At 39.9% G+C, this 20,985-nt stretch overlaps 1 protein-coding gene and 1 long non-coding RNA gene across 4 annotated transcripts in view; one reads left to right on the top strand and one right to left on the bottom strand.

The window, feature by feature from the left end:
- Window positions 1-8,557: 8,557 nt before the first annotated feature.
- The window catches only part of LOC146763151 (transportin-1-like), a 147,944-nt gene continuing 135,516 nt past the window's right edge, over window positions 8,558-20,985 (bottom strand). For all 3 annotated transcript variants that reach the window (XM_085571320.1, XM_085571319.1, XM_085571321.1), the window contains one exon: window positions 8,558-8,932. The gene's annotated coding sequence lies outside the window, so the exon portion shown is untranslated. The remainder of the gene's footprint in view (window positions 8,933-20,985) is intronic.
- On the top strand, window positions 9,803-14,769 carry LOC146763152 (uncharacterized). The gene is made up of 2 exons (XR_014952570.1): window positions 9,803-10,890; window positions 13,931-14,769. It is a non-coding gene; the product is annotated as an uncharacterized LOC146763152 (long non-coding RNA).

Genomic DNA, 20,985 nt, shown 5'->3' with positions numbered 1-20,985 from the left:
GTCTTCTCTTTCTGGAGGCAGAAATCAAAGTCCTTATTTAAGCAGACTTTCAGCCAAATATGCAGCAACTAATTTCTACTATACATTTTATTATGAATTTACTCAGTAGTTATATCATGATAATGTATTTCATTGATTTTGTTACAATACAGAAGGTCCCTATGCTAGACATGTAGTTGTCTAGATTGTTTATATGTTATTGACCAACTACAAATAATGGAAGCAAATATAAACAATCAAATCGACATGGGTAAATTTTGTAAAGGGAGCTACTACTGTTAGTTTCATACTTTCATTTTAGAGACTCCTGTTATCAGGAAGTTAAATAAGTTTAAGAACAGACCTTTAAACAGTTTGCATGATCACCCCATAAAAGCTAGATAAAATTAGAATAAGACCATTGCAAGACTTGGCTCAAGGTCTTGAATAATTTTCATTTAGTTTTAGCTTATTCAAATTTTTACTCAACTATTGACAAACACAAGTAATGAGAATGACACCACAAGGCCCCATTGAGAAGTGAGAACAATATAACACCATACATCTACTCAATAAGTGAGCAGCAGAGGAGGATGGAACCATAAATTTACCAAACAAGGAGATAATGCAGGAACAAACTATTGATAAGACCAAACAAGTCTTTGGCTTGAACTTTTGCGCTAACTTTAGTCAGATAACCAGCATAGCAAAATTCACCTCTATAGAAGCCCCTTACTCACATAAGCTCCTTCCCTATAGAGCATGTGTGATAAAATAAATGGGTACTGTGTCTTTAAGTGAAAGTGAAAAAATATTTAGCCAATTGTGATAGTTTCAGTTCAAAACTGTGCAGAAACACTAATTTTGTGTAGTGGTTTTGGTTTGTTAATATAAGATTTTATTTAATTTTAAGATTTCTCGGCTAATGCACTAAAGAGTGCGGTGGGTTTTGGTGTTGGTTAATCACTAATGTACTTCCTGCTGTGAGATAGGATTAGGAGAAAGGTAAAGTAGGTTTAAAACTTTAAAAGGGTGTAGGAGTGACAGTCGGGATGGACGGAGACGAGAGATCTCTGAAGCCAGGTTTTGGAACTTGCGGTTTATTGCAAAGGGTGTGGGTGCAGGGGCCCTGTTTGGAGCTGCCAGCCACAGCTCTGAGAAGGCCTGAGAGAGGAGCCCGAAAGAGAGACCCAAAAGAGCAAGAGGGCAAGAGAGGAGCAAGAGGGCAAGAGAGGCAAGAGAGAGAAGTTCCCGTTACAATACAATAAATCTTCTGTGCTGAATACAAGATACAGTACAAGATACAAATCCTATAACATTTACATACAGCCTATAAGAATCATTACATTACCATACTGTGTTACATTTTAAACCCTAAAAACTACTCTTTGGACTCCTTCTGCCAAGCTACTAGGGTCTGCTCTGACCCTTGGACCTGTCTGCAAGCAGAGGGTATTGTTTAATCAAAAGGGGATTACCTTTAGCCGGCCATACTATTGTTTTCCAGTTGATCAGTAACTAAGGCTTGGTATCTCAAAGCTTGCTTTCATTTCAATCTCGCTTATAGTTTCCATATTCTCAAAATCTTTTGCCAGGCAATCATATTTATAAGGCTTTCCTGTTTCATCTTCCCCAACAAAAGGGTATAAAGAAAATTTTATAAACAGTAACTAAAATAAAAAAGTAGTAAGAATCAAGATAAATCTTTCAGAACACTTCTTCTCACAACCTTTTCTTTTCTACTGACAATGTAAAGAAACAAAGTTTTCAGTCAGTTTATGACTTCTAAAATAGTCCATTATTCAGTTTACTTAGAGAGAGAAGTCTTTCTTGTTAATGTTATGGAGACTTCTCTATAAGAGGAAAAACTGATTTTTTGTGGTTCTCAACTTGGTCATGAATAGCAGATGCCCGGGGGAAATTTGCTATTGTGATATCTCTCCCATTTTCTGCAAGCCTTCCCACAGCTTGTTTATGGGCTATGTTGACTTATGGGGTATTGTTTTAAAGATGAGTTGGTCAAAGTTCTCATTATCTATATTTAAAATTATCTTTATCTCTGGGAACAGAGATCTTCTCTTGGGGGTATAGGACTACTTTTTCTCAGTTGAAACTTCTCATGGGATCACAGCTACTTTAACATCTGTTTACTTTGCATGGAGGCCTTTGCTTGATATAAATTTGAACCTTTCATATTTTCATAGTTTCATGCATTATAGGGAAAAGAGTTTTTTTTCTATAGCTTACAAGAGGATTTAATCTCTAAAATCAAGGCATCTCTTCATCCCTCTTATCTGGGACTTAACTTTTTTCTCACTGACTATGATGTCTTCATGTTCTTTTACATGTTTGTATCTTGTTCTTTTCTCTTATTTGAGTGAGGATTGAAGCACTGAAAGGGTTAGTATTTTGTTTGGAGCTTGTAGATGGTCAACTTGACCCCGGTGGCTGGGTGTTACAGACGGTGGGAGCTGCAGCTGGGGGGGTGGCTCGTATCTAATTAGCTAGGCTAGAACCTAGTAGCACCAGCACTCTGGGTGTGTGTGTGTGTGTCGGGGGGTGGCTTCTCCTTCCCCCTGCCTGATGGTTGCGGGTAACTTCTATGGGGGTAAAATCTCATTGCTGACCTGGGGCTGCTCTCGGGGCCCAGCAGACTCAGCTAAGCCTCGTGCTTGGAGGGGTTTTAGTAAGCAGCTAGATGTTAGTAAGGCTGGTTCTATCTGGCCCTATGGCACCCCTCTCTCCTTGCCTGGTAGCTGATGGGGGATCAGCAGACGGTCAAGGGGGAAGGGGGCCCAGCTCCGCGGCAGGGCCATCCACCCCAACCCCCGTGGTAGGGGCCGCCCAGCCATGTGATTTCGCTCCCAGCTGGAAGGGAAAGAGGAAGTTCCTGGGTTTCTTTCATCTTTTAACATGTGTTTTTCACAGAGGCGTGTCTAGCTTTCTAGTGGTTGGAAGTTTTGCATCACTTCTCTAAATGTTTCTCATGCAAAACCATGACACCAATGAATGTAGTTTACATTATTGCATATACTGGAGGTTATGATCTTTCAATGTTTGAAGTTTATGGAAGCGGTAACTAGCATACTGAAGGTGTGCCAGCTTTGTGGATTTATCACCCAGCACCCATGTCTGTGCAGACATTAATTAAACAAATACCTTGACTGTGTGTGGATTGGTTTCTTGCACACTGGGTAGAATCTATATTTGGGACAACATCCTCATTTAACCAGATTTAGCTAGCTAGTCTTAGCTGTTTCAAACAAAAATATAGGCAATGTAACTTCTCAGTAGCAGATCAGTTACCAGTATCACCCCATGAACATTAAATTCAGTTCAGGTAAACCTCCTATGTCTACATTTATTGGCTCCAAAGCAGCATAAAACATCTAAATTGAACTGACCTTAACTTATCCAAAGATCTTTTTCATTCACAAAAAATTAAAATCCTCCTTATTCAAGAGACTCCAGAACTTATATGTGTGAACCAGAAGAGTACCTACTGAGTCAGACAAAACACAAGCTGAACATGACATTTTCATCTTTCATCAAAAATTGGAATGCAACATATATATTTTTACAACTTTATTAACATAGTCAAGCAGTGATTGGCATCCACATCTATTATGTCACATCATACAAATGTAGATACAAAATTACTACAGTACAATATATATGCTCTGCATGATTCAAAATATTTGGGGCCCCCAAAAGCTCTAAAATTCAGCAGCTTATCAAAAATTAAAACAATATTCTATTTAAATGAAGTTCTGTTAGCAAATAGGCAGACTTCAAGAAATATCACTCAATTTAGTACAGTTTGAAAGGTTGCAGGAGGATATGTTTGAAGGATACATTCCAACATTGTGGCAGACACAGAAACATCAGTTTTAAAGCTTTCAAGCAAAACTCATACAACCTAAGTTGTCAGCAGAAAGATCAGTCATCTTTAATTTTAAATTATTTTCTATACTGCATCCAATTGAAAATGTTAGACGTGCTCAGTATTAGTAAGTCAGCAATACATAGCTACCTATTTCTTCTCATGAAAAAAGAAAGTATTACAGTGAAGATTTCAACAGCCAGAGAAACCTGCTTATACCCACCTTTTTTTTTCTAATCTCTTTCCCACAAAGATCACCTAGGCCTTCTCAGTTTTGTTGTTCACCCAAAGTAAGGAATTAGATACCTTAGGTGAAAGTAGCATAATAGAACCACCTTATAGGAAAGTGATATACTATAAGCACTGAATTCTTTGAGATGCGGAGTTGACTTACTTAAAAAGGATAGTCTAACACCAGACAGGGATCCACCTTTTATAGAGACATTTTAACTGCCCTCACAAATACATTCAAGTAAGTATCCTTATTATTTTAGGAGAATATACTCTACAAGGCAAGCAACAAGAGTATTCACCTCAGAGTCTTCCATTTAAACTAATTTTCCAAAACTGGCTTGCTCCAACCATTACATGCAAAGAGCAAGCATCAGTGTCAGCCCCAAAAAAGTAGACTGATGGTGCAAGTCATTCTGGTGAATGCATAGGTGAGTGAAATACACAGCTCCTGATCAAGCTTTACTTACTCAAGATGAGGTTACTGGAAATATGCAATATATCACAAATATGTATGCAAACCATATCAGCATCTACCTGAAGTAACTTCAGGATGTTTTGTAATTTATAGCAGTCATTTCACTGTACAGCTTAACCTTTATCTAAGATAAAAATTTACTCTTTAGACCCTATGTAGAAGCTTTATGCATTTATGCTCATAAAAGAGAGAGCATCAAAACAATTCATCTTAATTTGCAACTTCTTTCCATGACAAAATCTGAAAGAAAAGATTTCTAACACAATGTTACTTAAAAGCATTTTTCAAGAAATATTTCAGTTGTTTGAATATGGATGCATTCTCCTCAAGGAAAGAAGATTTTTGCACTTTTATCTGCTAATACATTCAATATGAATAAAATAGGTGAAGCAAAAGTCATTATTGTCTAACAGTAGAAGGTTAGAGTAAGTTTAAGACAGAGCTCCATAATATGAAATACATAAACTGATATAATTGACACATTTTTATAAGCATGTGTTCTGAACAAAAAGGGTACAAGAGTATTCACCTGAGATAAAGCTAGTATTTGAATATTTCTAAGTAGCAATGAGTTTCACTTGAGTAAAACTACTTGAAGTTTTTAAATATACATTTTATTATTATACAATATATGTGGTATAAGTAAATAAAATTGATGTTTACATAAAAGTTCTAAATAAAACCCCACCAAATCCACAGTGTATCACCAATTCTAGTTACAAAACTTATGCTGCTTCATAACTTTTAAAAATTATAATTATTATAAATTTTAAACTCATTCTTCCAAAACTGATCTTTTGAGTACAAGCTTTAAGGAGCAATAAACAAAAGCATAAGAATTAGTTAATTACAGTTTAAATATATACATATTCACCGATTTAGAAAATAATCAAGATTTGGAAAAAAATTATAAAATTGATTATATTTTCTTGTCCTCTTAGAATAATGAATCTTCTAATAAGTTTTTCCTAAATGAAAATAGTTGTTTCCTGAATGTATAAAGAAAAAAAATTTAGTATTGAACATATAATTTCACAGCAATTTAGAACTGCCAAAAATATGTATTTTATAAGGATTTTAAATACCCTTTCTGTTATCAACTTAGGTTGATCAGCAGCTTTTCTTCACTCTGAATCCTTCAAAAAGGTAAACGTAAAACAGAAAAAAGACATATATGAAAAACAGTAAACACTGACCTCCTGAGGCTCCTACAACAAAACTATTCAAGTAGAAAATCTACACCATTACTTAGCAGCTACTATTTTGTAGCTTAGCAGACTAACAGCACTTTATTCAGTGTGAAAGGAGCAAATGAAGCCATACTTTTAGCATGCCAAGAGGCAGAAACACTGGAATGTAACAAACTCACAATTCTACCAATATGAACATTCAGTCAACATTCAAGAACTTTCAAGCCTACACTACAAGAATTGAAATGCTTTTTATTTATCCCATGATGCAATAATTGAATTATAACTGTTAATGCTGATTCAGAACTTTTCTTGCCTCAGATTAGACTCGAAATGGTTTCTGCAAATGTCTGCACTATATTATGCATTAGGAATATAGTTTATTCGCTTTAAAATATACCACAAGGGAACTTACTGATACAACAGACTATTCTGTCAGTACTGTTTATTTCTGCCTTAATTATTTTCTTTGCTGTTATACTAGATCAGTTCATATCTGTACAAATACCTATTAAAATACTATGTACAAAAGTGGTATCCTATGGTAATGTGAGGTGAAGTGGGTTTATTTGGTTAAAGGGGCTCTCTGAAATTTAAACAGGTTAGTTAAACCCAGATTCTAGCTGTAATGCTACAGTATTATTTAGGTAGCTTTTCTAATCTACAGTTTGTTTTAATGTAATTTCTCTGAAACTCTTCCCTAATGTTCAAATGCACTCAAAACTATAGCTAATTTGTGTCTAAAATAATATCCTACTGTTTTTTTTTTCTTCTTTGAAAACTGATTTCAAAGTTTTTTTAGTGACTAAAACTCTTAGGAATTTTCTTCAGTGCTATTAGTTAAGAAAGAATTTAGTATTTGCTACCAAAGCAATGTAATTTGAAAGGAAGTTATCACATGCAAATGTTACCAATTTGAATAAATACTATGTATGAGCATTAGTGAATGTACTTCATACAGTACATATTCAAACTATTCTTCAGGCATAATCCATTCATATTTGCAAAGCCACAAAAATAAAAAAAGGATGGGGTGGAGAGCGGGACACATTTAAAATATGCATGTAAACCTCCCCCCCCCCCCCCCCCCCCCAACTTTGAAAACAGTATAATAGCATTTATAAGTCCACAGTCATACAGCTCAAACTTCAGTGCAATGGCTAAATCATTTAACACTCAAAGAACAGAACCATGCAAAGAGTAGCAAGTTCTTAAAAAATACTACACAACTGCAAACAAACAAAACAAAAAATCCCCCACAAACAAACCACAAAACACCAAAAAAACCCAAACCCCAAACTGTTATCCAATAATCAATTTTGCAATGCAAAGGCGAGAAAAGAAATCTATAAAAAGGCTGTTATGGCTTAGTTTTGTTTTGCAGGTTAATTACGCAGCACTTGAAAAATGGAAAGCTGTGGTTTCACCTCTGACCAGCACAGTTAAGTCTTTCCATTTTCCTTTAACATCATGGGATACTCTTTAGGCAATCTAAATAGAGACTTGCCATTTTCAGATAAACACAAGATCAAGTTTACCAGTTAGGATTTCACCTTCACAGTACATAAAAAAAAACACATTGAAAGAAAAGTAAAGGATTACCTTAATAAAGATTTATTCACAGGATTACATGTAATTAGAGGAAAAAAAGAAAAAAAATCAACAGAAAAGCTAAACAAATGAAATTAAGAGGATCCAAACCAACTTTCACTCTTTAGGTTTAAACTTGCACCCTTGTGCATTTAATTATATCACAAAGGGCCACCAACACGTGCCAATACATTATAGATACCCTGCATTACATCTACTAACTTAAACATCTCTAAGATCATGCGGTGAACAAAAATTAAGCATAAAAGGTAATACATTGAGTGGGAATAAACACAAAGATAGCAACTGTCATCAACTTCTACAATTGTCTTTATGTGCGAATTAACATTTATGCAGCCTTTAACAGGTCTTACCATGTAAATAATTTTTAGAGATTCTGCTAAAAATCACTAGTATATAACCATGCAGAAAGCACATCACACTGACAGCACAGAGGCAAATATTTTGCACAGTTATATCAGCTTTCCACATTGTGCAGGTTACACACAATACAATATGAATCTTAATCTTAACAGATCCTAAAAAGGTATTTCAAGGCCTAATTGTTAACCACAGTACTTTATAACTATATTCTTAATAAAAATAAGATCCACAGAATCTCAGAAAAAAGAATTTTACCTTCAGGGATATATTGAATTGGTAAACTGCAACATAAGACTGTCACATAGGTAAATGTATACCAATTTCATTCTATATGATGCAAGCATGATACTTTCCCACTAATTTAAATTTCCTCTGATCATTATGAGCCAGAATGCATGCCTGAACCTTAAACTGCATGTTAAGAATAATGCCTTACTCTAGAAATTAAAGCTAATTAATTACAATACCCACATGATGCTACTTTAATTTTTTTAAATGCAAAAATTAAGATGTGAATCTTTCCTTTGATTTGTCCCTCCCCTTACCCCAAAAATGAAAGGAGTGACTCATTTGCAGCTTGCAGGTTACTTCATTTTGTCCAGTTTAACCTCTTTTAATTTTCGACAGGGTTTCTATATTGTACACTGCAAGTGCCTGTTCCTAGTACTGACACAAGCTGCATTTTAACTGTACTAATTTAATTTGAGCTATTCATTAACATGCAAATTATCTAGGAGTCCCATTAAGAAGGATGAAATTATGCAGAAAATCCTTACTTAAAAGAAACATAAAAAAGGAGAAAGCCTTTTACAGTCTGTGACCTCAGTTTGTAGGTTACCTTTATTGTGCGTAAAATAGTTTTTCTCTTTATGTATCCCTATGGTTCAATTATATGGTTCTTATTTTGGTACAATTCCCCACAATAATCCAGAATGTGCTGTTTTGTTAATAGACTTTTTTTCTTCTTCACATCCAGTGCAGAGTTGTAATAGGAGACTATTTCCACCGACAAAGGCTCCAGATGTTAAAACATTTCCCAACATCGACTTAATACAGTGACAGCAACACCTCCCTCCCACCCCTCCCAGTAGGGTTGGGACTGTACTGTATTCCCTACTGGTTTACCCTTCCCCCCAGTAAAGGGTAACATTTTCCCTGGGTGCAGAGTCTCCCTCATAGTCTCCCAGACTGAAGGACCTGTAAAAGGAAAAGATAGAAGTATAGTTAAATCTTATCTTGAACCTTAACTGACAGATCAGTGCATAAACAAAGAGCTTTTTGCCTTTTTTAAGGGGCAGGTGCCAACCTTTAATACAAAAACAAATTTAAGCCTAGATCTTCCCTTTTAAGAAAAGAGCCCATTTGTACCAAATAAATTCATTAAACAACACCATTTACTTTAAAGCTAGACTGACAATTCCACTATTGTGGCTTAGATTTAAGATAAAAGCAGTCCTATATATTCCAACAGGCTTGTGCCTTTTTAGTACAAGATTATGAGGTAATGTGGTGGTTTTGCATGAGAGGCATTTACGGAAGTGATGCAAAGCTTCCTGCCACTAGGAAGCTGTACACGCCTCTGTGAAAAACACATGTTAAAGACGAAAGAAACCCAAGAACTTTCCGTTCAGGCAACCAGGTAATACAGCCGGCCCAGCCCCTGTCTCGGCCACGCTGGGTCCTGATGGCCCCTTCCGCGGGGCGCCCGCTGGGCCCCCGCCATCAGCTGCCGGGCCCGGCCATGGCTGTGATTTCTAACATCTTGCTGCTGGGCCCTGCCCCGCCGCCAGCCCGGGGCCGAGCTAAGTCTGCCGGCCCCAAGGAACAGCCCCGGGCCGGGCGGGCTCGGGCAAAATTCTACCACAACCACCGGGCAGGGGAGAGGAGAAAGGCATCAATCCCCGCCCCCCCACCCCCCCGGCTACAGCTCCGGCTGCAAGCTACAAAACCCAACTGGGGCGAGATATTAACTCTTTCAGTACTACAATCCTCCTTCGAGTGAGAAAAAAATAACAAAATGCAGACAATATAGAAGAACAACATGAAAACACTGAAGTCAATGAAGAAATAGTCAAGTCCCAGATGGGAGGGATGAGGAGATTCCTTCATCTTGGGGCTGAAATTCTCTTATAAAACTATAAAGAAAAACTTTTTCTCTATAACGCATGAAGGTATGAGGAGATAAAAGTGTTCAAATTGCAAATATCGAACAAAAAGCTCCATGCTAAGTAAGCAAATGTTAAAGTAGCTGTGATCCTACTAGAAGTTTGAACAGAGAAGGACAAAAGAGTGATGAAAATCATGTGCCCCCAAAAAGAAAGTTGAAATAAAGATTTTCCCAGTTCACTTTGTTATGAACAAAACAGCCTGGCTGGGACACTTGGCTTGAACTAAGTACTGACATTGAAATGTTAATTACCTAATTGATCCTGGGAATCACCTACACCCTCACTACCATTCTAGGACTGGGATGCAAAATAGGGAGACCAGTGGAATCATGGGAGGGGGTTTTGGGGATGAAAACACCCCTAAATGGAAGGCTGGGCACAGTGGAAGGGGCTGGATGGGTGTGCTGGTTGGGGAACAGGGAACCACATCCCTAGTCTGTGTTTGACCTGTCACCATAATCTGCAGAGGACCAGACTGGACTGGGCTGTGGGAAGCAGGCACAAGGAAAACAGACACTCTTCCTGGTGTTACCAGGAGGGAAGGAGAGGGATAGCTGCTGCTGTACTCGGCATCAGGCTCTGCACATCCCCTCACCCTTTGGCTACCAGCCTGCCAAGAGGAAAGGAGAGAGGACGGTCTGCTGATCGGGACTTCAGATACAGACTGGACACCTCTTCACCTCCAGCTACCAGTGTGCCACGGAGATTCCAGGGACAGACTCTGCATGCCTTCTCCCCCTTCGGCTACTGGAAGAAGCTACAACAGCAGGGGTGTGCTGAACATTAATAAAGGTATAGACCCTGTTCATTCCAATTTGGGGGCTCGGTCCGGGAAAGCCACACCCAAAGAGGAACTCTGGACAGCTGGACAGCTTGACCACCGGCTTCGAGGGACCCTCGGGATTTGCTGGCTACTGGACCCTAGCCATGTGGAGGAGCAACATGGACGAGCCACACGGAGGAGCAACACGGAGGGACGACGAATTGGTAAAACTGGGAGACGAGCAAGCGAGTGAGTGAGACGGGGGCCGGCAGCTCGGACCCCCGAAGTGAGAGGGACCTGCTAGTACTGCGTTTCCGGACTCCTGCGAAGGGGCTGGCCGGGAACGGGGCGAAGCAAGTGGAACAATGGAATGACTGAGGCATCTCCTTAGAGGTAAAGGCCCTCCTCTGGGCATGTGGAGATTGTCTAGGGATAAATTAAGTCCCTGGCAAACAGGGCAAGGGGAATGTCCACAGCCGGGCAGGTGGGATGTCCCTGGCAGGTGGGGAAGGATCTCCTGGGAGGCAGAGTGCATGTTCTGGCAGGCAGGAGCAGCAAGTTCCACCAGGCAGGGGGCATGTCCGTGGCAGGCAGGACAGGATAACGGCATGTGAGATGTCCCTGGAAGGCAGGGCAGGATGTCCGTGCAGCGCAGGTAGAGGGCATGTCCTAAAAGGCAGGGGGCAGGTCCTGACAGGCAGAGGGCATGTCCTGGCAGGCAGGGGCAGGTCCTGGGAAGCAGAGAGCATGTCCTGGGAGGCAGAGGTCATGTCCTGGCAGGCAGGGGGCATGTCCTAATAGGCAGGAGGCAAGTCCTGGCAGACAGGGGCATGTCCGGGCAGACAGGGCATAGGTCCTGGCCAGAAGGGGGCATGTCCTGGCAGGCAGGGGGCATGTCCTGGAAGGCAGGGGGCATGTCCTGGCAGGCAGGGCATGTCCTAACAGGCAGGAGGCAGGTCCTGGCAGGAAGGGGACATGTTCTGGTAAGCAAGGGGCATGTCCTAACAGGCAGGGGGCATGTCCTGGCAGGCAGGGGCAGGTCCTGGGAAGCAGAGAGCATGTCCTGGGAGGCAGAAGACATGTCCTGGCAGGCAGGGGTCATGTCCTAATAAGCAGGAGGCAAGTCCTGGCAGACAGGGGCATGTCCGGGCAGACAGGGCATAGGTCCTGGCCAGAAGGGGGCATGTCCTGGCAGGCAGGGGGCAGGTCCTGGCAGGCAGGGTACATGTTCTGGTAGGCAGGAGGCATGTCCTGGCAGGCAGAGTAAGTAAGCAAGTAAGCGAGTAGAAAAGCAAGCAGGCTAAGCCTAGTAGGAGAGTCAGTCGAGGGGACTTGGCCAGAGTTTGAGTGTAAGGTCTGAGAGGTTTTAGAGGTGAAGGGAAGGCCATTTAAAGCATCTATAGCCAAAAATATAAAAATCAAGGAGAATTCTAGACAATTTTTGGCAGACTTTATCTATCTGCCAAATTTAAAAAGTAATCTCTTAAGAAGAGACATACAAGTCCAATAAAGGGTAAGGATCATCCCACGAGATAGAAAGATAGTAGTTCAACTCATGAATTGACCCACTGGGGAATCCAAGGTTTGTGTGACCACTTTTTACGGGAGAATTTATGTATTAGTGTATGACCTGGCAAAAGCAGTCACATGAGGGTGTGCAATTTGCCTGAAAACTGACCAAAAAGTAATGAGAAAAACAGCACATGGGGGAGGAAAACTTGCTTTAAGACCTTTCCAGAACTTACAAGTAGATATCACTGAAATGCCCTCTGTGCAGAGATACAAGCATTTTCTAGTGATAATAGATCATCTCATTCACTGGGTGGAGGCTTTCTCAGCCAAAAAGGAAACCGTGCAAAAAGTTCCAAGAATAATCTTAGAAAATATCATACCTTGATACGGGCTAGTCAATAACATTGACTCGACCGAGTTCCACATTTTGTTGCTCAAACTTTGCATCAAGTAACAAAAGCCCTGGGAATAAGGTAGAGATTGCACACCCCATGGCATCCTCAAAGCTCGGGAAGGGTAGAAAGGATGAATAGAACTCTTAAAAATGTAATAACAAAATTAATTGAAGAGACAAAAATGAATTGGCTCAAGCGTTTACCTCTCGCTTTCTTGCGCATCAACAAGACCTTGGTCCAACATAGGGATTTCTCCTTATAAAATGATATTTGGACTCCTTTTTCTAACCACCCCTATCAATACTGCAAATTATTTAGAAGGGGAGGCAGCAACTTAAAAATATTTAAAAATCATAAGAAAATCCCTAGGCGGCTTCAGAAAGAAGGGGTATCTTCCCCAGACCTCCCCTCTGGATACCAATGCCCACAACATCAGTCCTGAAGATTAGGTGTTAATAAAATCCTGGAACACCACCACTCCACTAACCCCCAAATTCGAAGGACCTTTTCAGGTGTTACTCACCACACACACTGCGGTGTGAACCCAAGAAAAAGGCTGGATCCATATCCCCAGAGTAAAAGGACCAGTGCCACCCCCAGACGCCAGACCAGACCCAACAAGGTCACCCACGTCCTCTTGTGCATAGATGGTAATTAAGGGACCAGAAGACTTAAAATTAACTTTAAAGAAGACTTGCTAGAAGATGATATACGGTAAGGTGGTAACCGCTTCTGAGTTAAGGTACCATGGTCAAAGTTTAAGTACTTTGTAACTGTTTAATAAGAATAAGTGTCCTTTAGAAGGTCACCCAACCCACCTTCTCTTGTGCACGGACAGTAATTAAAGAACCAAAATACTTAAAATTAGCTTTAAAGAAGGCTTGCTAGAAGCTGATCTACGGAATTAAGAGAATTACCCAAAGCAGCTAACCTGCAAAAGCCAGAGACTGTAAGTTGATGCGGGCTTAAGCCCGATCAAGGAAATAGAGGAGGGATTTGTTATGAACAAAACAGCCTGGCTGGGACACTTGGCTTGAACTAAGTACTGACATTGAAATGTTAATTACCTAATTGCTCCTGGGAATCACCTACACCCCCACCCTCACTACCATTCTAGGACTGGGATGCAAAATAGGGAGATCAGTGCAATCATGGGAGGGGGTTTTGGGGATGAAAACACCCCTAAATGGAAGGCTGGGCACAGTGGAAGGGGCTGGATGGGTGTGCTGGTTGGGGAACAGGGAACCACATCTCTAGTCTGCATTTTACCTGTCACCATAACCTGCAGAGGACCAGCCTGGACTGGGCTGTGGGAAGCAGGCACAAGGAAAACAGACACTCTTCCTGGTGTTACCAGGAGGGAAGGAGAGGGATAGCTGCTGCTGTACTCGGCATCAGGCTCTGCACATCCCCTCACCCTTTGGCTACCAGCCTGCCAAGAGGAAAGGAGAGACGACGGTCTGCTGATCGGGACTTCAGATACAGACTGGACACCTCTTCACCTCCAGCTACCAGTGTGCCACGGAGATTCCAGGGACAGACTCTGCACGCCTTCTCCCCCTTCGGCTACCGGAAATGCTACAACAGCGGGGGCGAGCTCTGTGTCGAGCCCCCTGCGGAGCTGACTTTTTAATAAAGAGCTGAACACTAATAAAGGCATAGACCCTGTTCATTTCAACTTGAACTAACAAAACAAATTTAACTTTTAGCTTGTGGAATCATGTGTTGAATTTTAAGAAACCTCTGCCATGGTACAAAGGGCATAGGGAAATGTAAATCTTTGAAGCTTCCTGCATAAAAGACAATACCGGAGAAGACCAGGGAATGCAAAGAACCCAGACAAAGTCCCATCTGTTTCCCTGAATGCAAAGAACCCAGATAAAGAGGCCATATCAAGGCTAACTGACATACTCAGATAAGACACCAAAGGACCAAAAGCGCATGCACAGAGGGGGAAAGTTCAAAAGTTCAATCCAGAGGAAGACTACAATTTTCAGCCTCAGAAGACCACCAGAGATCCCCATGGGACCACCACAGCAAACCACGCATGCCCAGAAGGGCGTGGACCTATTTAGCATGAGAGGTGAGGACAGGTGGGGCCAGGGGTTGAATATGCATAGAAAAGTTGTGTAATGTATTGCACATGGAACACCTTTGTGAATAAAGATGTGGGACAGACTGCGGCTTGGCGCACAAGTTTTTGGAGAGCTATCTCGCTTGTGCGGGGCGCTGACATACATACCCACTTCATAACTACATCGAGTTGTGGAGTCTATTTATTTATTCCGCGTATCGCTTCAAAGTGATTTCAGAAATAGATAATAAGAACCTTTGCCTTTAAATAACTCATCTTTAAAACAGTACCCCATAAATTGACATAGACCATAAACACAAGTATGAGAAAAACTTGTAGAAAATGAAAGGGATTTCACAATTACAAATTTACCCAGGTGGATGCTATTTGTGATAATTGAAAGCCATGAGAAAACTGTTTTCTTGTAGAGAAGTCTCCATAACATTAACAAAAGAGACTTCTCTCCCTAAGTAAACTAAAGAAAGACTATTCTAAAAGTGATAAACTAAGTGAAATTTTAAGTTTTGTTTCTTTACATTGTCATTGAGAAAGAAAAAGTTGTAGGGGAAAGAGAAGCATCCTGAAAGTTTTGTTTTGATTCTTATTACTTTTAGTTACTGTTAATAAATTTCTTGTTATACCCTTTTAAAGTTTTGAGCCTACTTTACCTTTCTCCTAATTCTATATCACAACAGAAAATAAGTAAGCACATTCTAAAAAATACACTAGTGATTAACCAACACGGAAACCACTACAGGTAGTTAGAGAAAGAATATTAAATATACCTTATACTAACCTAACAATTTCACTTTTAGATGGATTAAACGAGATGTTTTGTACTGAGAAGACACTATGGCTGAGACTAATTGCCAATTTTACCACTTTGGAATCCCCTTCATTAGGATGAAAAAACCCACTTATTTCAGAACTAAAATTCCCTAATTTATGAATATGTAAATGCTTGAAAATTATTCATTTTTTAATCAATTTTTCAGATAAAAATGTAATTAAATTTCTTATGTCACTGACTGACAAATCTCAGGCTGACTTCTAAATAGTTGTCCATTCAACAATAAAACAGAATTGCATGATTCACTCACATAATTTCAGCATAAAAATTCTAGAGCAAGTATCAAATTTATTCAAAGACTGAATGAATAAACATAATTTACCCTCTTTTTCTGGGTAGTATAATAATCTCTTCACAATATCACACTACATGTGGAAAGCTTGATTTATACATTGTGAACAAATAGCATACAAAGCAGGGTGGTAAAAGAATAAAAGTATTCTGGAGTGCACAATCACTGTTCTTTTCTGAAGTTGAATCATTCTCCAGACAGAACTATAACAATTGTGAATTGAGGTATAAAGTGGAACATGGAAATATTAAACACATCAGCATACACAAAACATCAATGTCTAAAGTCAGGAAAGTTACAGATTACATATAACACCAGGCCTGCTTACACCTGACATGATGCATTTTTCTCAGAGGGGAAAAAGGATTTTTGCACTGGAGTTAGTAGGACTCATTGATAGAGCTTTAACTAGACTGAAATGGGGAAAGGGACAAAACCAGGCTTGCCAGAGATGATCAGTGGGATGGCATACCCTAATCTGAGGGACTGAGTGCCAGTGAGATTCTTCAATCTGCTACACAACGTATCGGCTACAGTGAAACACACTTTAAATGTTTCTGTACCAATGCACACAGAATGAGGAACAAGCAAGAGGAGCTCAAACCCTTGGCCCAGTCCCCGAGGTATGGCATCATTGTGTCCTAGTTTTGGCCAGGACAGGATAATTTTTTACAGTAGCTGGCAGGGGGGCATGGCCAGACCCTAATGTTATTTGATGTCATCTCACCTCACTTGTAAGCAAGTAGGGACTCACTCTCTCCTTTCCAGCCAGTGGCAGGCACTGTCTCATTTCCAGTGGCAGGCAAAACTATCCAGTATTGTTTGACTTTCTATGTAAATAATTTCTTTGTCTTATACCTTTTGTTATTACTATTGTTGGTGTTACTCTTTCCTTATCTCATTGCTATTTCCAGTAAATTGTTCTTATCTTGACCTGTGATTTTCACATTTTTGTGCATCCAATTCTCAACTCCATCCCTGGAATGGGAAGGGGAAGGTGAAAGAGGAGGGAGTGAGTGAGTGGCATCTACCTTGGAAGAGTCTCCGAGGTGCTGTGATGTACTTTGGATCTGATTAGAATAAGAGATCTGATAATTAGGATGCCTTGGCAAGAACAAACAGATCTTTGAAGACTGAATCAAGACTGGCTGACAGGAAAAGAAGAATCAACTTCTGCAAGCAAGAGACATTGCAAAATGGATAATTTTGTTTATGTGATGATTAACCCAATCATTGTAGTAAAAAATTACTAGCCTTCCTAGAATAGTATATAAGCATATGTAGTCCACAATAAATTTGAATTCTGATCAACAGTCTCCTTGTCTCTCTCCATCACCGATAATTGGTGCCCCACGTGAGGAGCAAGGAACAGCCTATCTGGCTGCAATTGGTGAGTCCCCCGAAACTGGAAGTGTTGGTGTGAGAACCAGGAGTGGGCCTGAAACAATCCCACCACAGAGAAAGGAGGTGGGCCAGGGGAAACGTAGGACAAAGTATGTCTAAAGAAGAGAGGCGTTTTTGAACTAATGCTTGCTTTGCTTGTGAAACATGGCAAATTTTTGCCAAAGCTGGACTCCTCTATTTTTACAACTGCTGTTTGGGATGATGTGGGGGTAAAGCTCTATGATTTAGCTACTACAGGACATGAGCCAGCAATGTGTATGCTCCCGTGCTGGAGAATAATTTTTGAGACATTGAAAAAGCAAAAACAGTCTCAGGCTGTATCCTCAGCAGATACCACCGCCCCCCCACCCTGCTGTCTCTCCCTGCCCACTTCAAACTGGCACGTCTGATACTGAAGACAGCTGCAGTCATCAACCTCACCCCTGCCCAGACAAAGGAGGGGAAGGCATCCTTTCTTACAGTGGTTAGCAGTTTATATTGCTGACCTCAGCTCTCACAGTCAGGAGGAGGGGGAGCCTTTTGATACAGGACGGATAGATTCAGATTATGAGACTGATCTATTCCCTCCCGACCCTCATGATAACTGGATGCAATTAAAGAAAAAGGCTAAGGAGGGGGACCCCTGAATGTGCTTTGGGTGTGGGAAATCTGGGCATTTGAAAAATGACTGTTCCAAAAAGGAGGAGGAAAAAGTTTTCTGATATCGGGAAACTGGAGCCAAAGTGCGGAGTGGAACCACGCAAAGGCACAGATGCCCAAGCCGATGCCTCAGAGAGGACTCCCACCTCCCCAGTCGCCGCCCCAAGCAGCCTTTGCCAGACCACAAGCAGCCCCCACTGGACTGTTGCCGACCTGTGTGTAGGCACTCCAGGCAGTGCAGGACTGGACATATCAACCAATTAACACTGTAAAGTTGTCTGATTGCTCAGTTTTTTGTCTCCCTACAGGAATCTATGGACCCTTAAAACCTGGTAACCACGCTTTGCTTATGGGTAGATCATCTACCTTGGTACCAGGGTTGTTTGTGCTGCCAGGAGTCATTGACGCTGACTTGGTTGGGGAAATAATGATCATGGCTTTGTGAAAAATGCGTATTTTATGACTAGCTCTTCGCAAATATTAAATTGAATACTATATATATTATGGAGGGTTATTTTGTAATACTGTATCAATCCTTTTTGAGTAGTGTGTTAAATATAGTTTTAGGTTACAACATAATGTTAAAATAAAAACTCTGCAATGTAAGATATTTTTTACTAGCTCAAGAAAAGGAGAAGATAATCAAGAAACTCTTTGCACAGAGATAACAGCGAAACGAAACCTGAAGAGTTACAGCCTCCTTATCAGAAAAGACAAGCATTCTTCCATCTTCTCTCCGTCTTTAAGGAATCACCAGGATTAAGGGGAAGAAGTTGACAAAAACCAGAAAAATTCTTAATTTACAAGGAATATATGCATCATGTATGAGATATATGAATATGCAACAGGCTATTGCTTTTAATGGTTATTCCTTTGTTCGCAAGGCATGATTTTGGCATGCGGATATCCATAATATTTTGTGTTTTATTGTCTCATAGTGTCCTAATCCTCATTGTCCAAATTTTTATTACTCTAATTTTATTACTATTTTTAATAACAATTTTATTATTAATAAACTGTTAAAGTAGCTGTGATCCCATGAGAAGTTTCAACTGAGAAAAAGTAGTCCTATACCCCCAAGAGAAGATCTCTGTTCCCAGAGATAAAGGTAATTTTAAATATAGATAATGAGAACTTTGACCAACTCATCTTTAAAACAATACCCCATAAGTCAACATAGCCCATAAACAAGCTGTGGGAAGGCTTGCAGAAAATGGGAGAGATATCACAATAGCAAATTTCCCCCGGGCATCTGCTATTCATGACCAAGTTGAGAACCACAAAAAATCAGTTTTTCCTCTTATAGAGAAGTCTCCATAACATTAACAAGAAAGACTTCTCTCTCTAAGTAAACTGAATAATGGACTATTTTAGAAGTCATAAACTGACTGAAAACTTTGTTTCTTTACATTGTCAGTAGAAAAGAAAAGGTTGTGAGAAGAAGTGTTCTGAAAGATTTATCTTGATTCTTACTACTTTTTTATTTTAGTTACTGTTTATAAAATTTTCTTTATACCCTTTTGTTGGGGAAGATGAAACAGGAAAGCCTTATAAATATGATTGCCTGGCAAAAGATTTTGAGAATATGGAAACTATAAGCGAGATTGAAATGAAAGCAAGCTTTGAGATACCAAGCCTTAGTTACTGATCAACTGGAAAAAAATAGTATGGCCGGCTAAAGGTAATCCCCTTTTGATTAAACAATACCCTCTGCTTGCAGACAGGTCCAAGGGTCAGAGCAGACCCTAGTAGCTTGGCAGAAGGGGTCCAAAGAGTAGTTTTTAGGGTTTAAAATGTAACACAGTATGGTAATGTAATGATTCTTATAGGCTGTATGTAAATGTTATAGGATTTGTATCTTGTACTGTATCTTGTATTCAGCACAGAAGATTTATTGTATTGTAACGGGAACTTCTCTCTCTTGCCTCTCTTGCCCTCTTGCTCCTCTCTTGCCCTCTTGCTCTTTTGGGTCTCTCTTTCGGGCTCCTCTTTCAGGCCTTCTCAGAGCTGTGGCTGGCAGCTCCAAACAGGGCCCCTGCACCCACACCCTTTGCAATAAACCGCAAGTTCCAAAACCTGGCTTCAGAGATCTCTCGTCTCCGTCCATCCCGACTGTCACTCCTACACCCTTTTAAAGTTTTAAACCTACTTTACCTTTCTCCTAATCCTATCTCACAGCAGGAAGTACATTAGTGATTAACCAACACCAAAACCCACCGCACTCTTTAGTGCATTAGCCGAGAAATCTTAAAATTAAATAAAATCTTATATTAACAAACCAAAACCACTACACAAAATTAGTGTTTCTGCACAGTTTTGAACTGAAACTATCACAATTGGCTAAATATTTTTTCACTTTCACTTAAAGACACAGTACCCATTTATTTTATCACACATGCTCTATAGGGAAGGAGCTTATGTGAGTAAGGGGCTTCTATAGAGGTGAATTTTGCTATGCTGGTTATCTGACTAAAGTTAGCGCAAAAGTTCAAGCCAAAGACTTGTTTGGTCTTATCAATAGTTTGTTCCTGCATTATCTCCTTGTTTGGTAAATTTATGGTTCCATCCTCCTCTGCTGCTCACTTATTGAGTAGATGTATGGTGTTATATTGTTCTCACTTCTCAATGGGGCCTTGTGGTGTCATTCTCATTACTTGTGTTTGTCAATAGTTGAGTAAAAATTTGAATAAGCTAAAACTAAATGAAAATTATTCAAGACCTTGAGCCAAGTCTTGCAATGGTCTTATTCTAATTTTATCTAGCTTTTATGGGGTGATCATGCAAACTGTTTAAAGGTCTGTTCTTAAACTTATTTAACTTCCTGATAACAGGAGTCTCTAAAATGAAAGTATGAAACTAACAGTAGTAGCTCCCTTTACAAAATTTACCCATGTCGATTTGATTGTTTATATTTGCTTCCATTATTTGTAGTTGGTCAATAACATATAAACAATCTAGACAACTACATGTCTAGCATAGGGACCTTCTGTATTGTAACAAAATCAATGAAATACATTATCATGATATAACTACTGAGTAAATTCATAATAAAATGTATAGTAGAAATTAGTTGCTGCATATTTGGCTGAAAGTCTGCTTAAATAAGGACTTTGATTTCTGCCTCCAGAAAGAGAAGACCATGGAATAGATGTT

This window comes from Lonchura striata, chromosome W, assembly GCF_050655825.1.
Source record: "Lonchura striata isolate lonStrDom1 chromosome W, ASM5065582v1, whole genome shotgun sequence".
NCBI lineage: Eukaryota > Metazoa > Chordata > Aves > Passeriformes > Estrildidae > Lonchura > Lonchura striata.
This window is presented reverse-complemented; position numbering and strand designations above follow the sequence as displayed.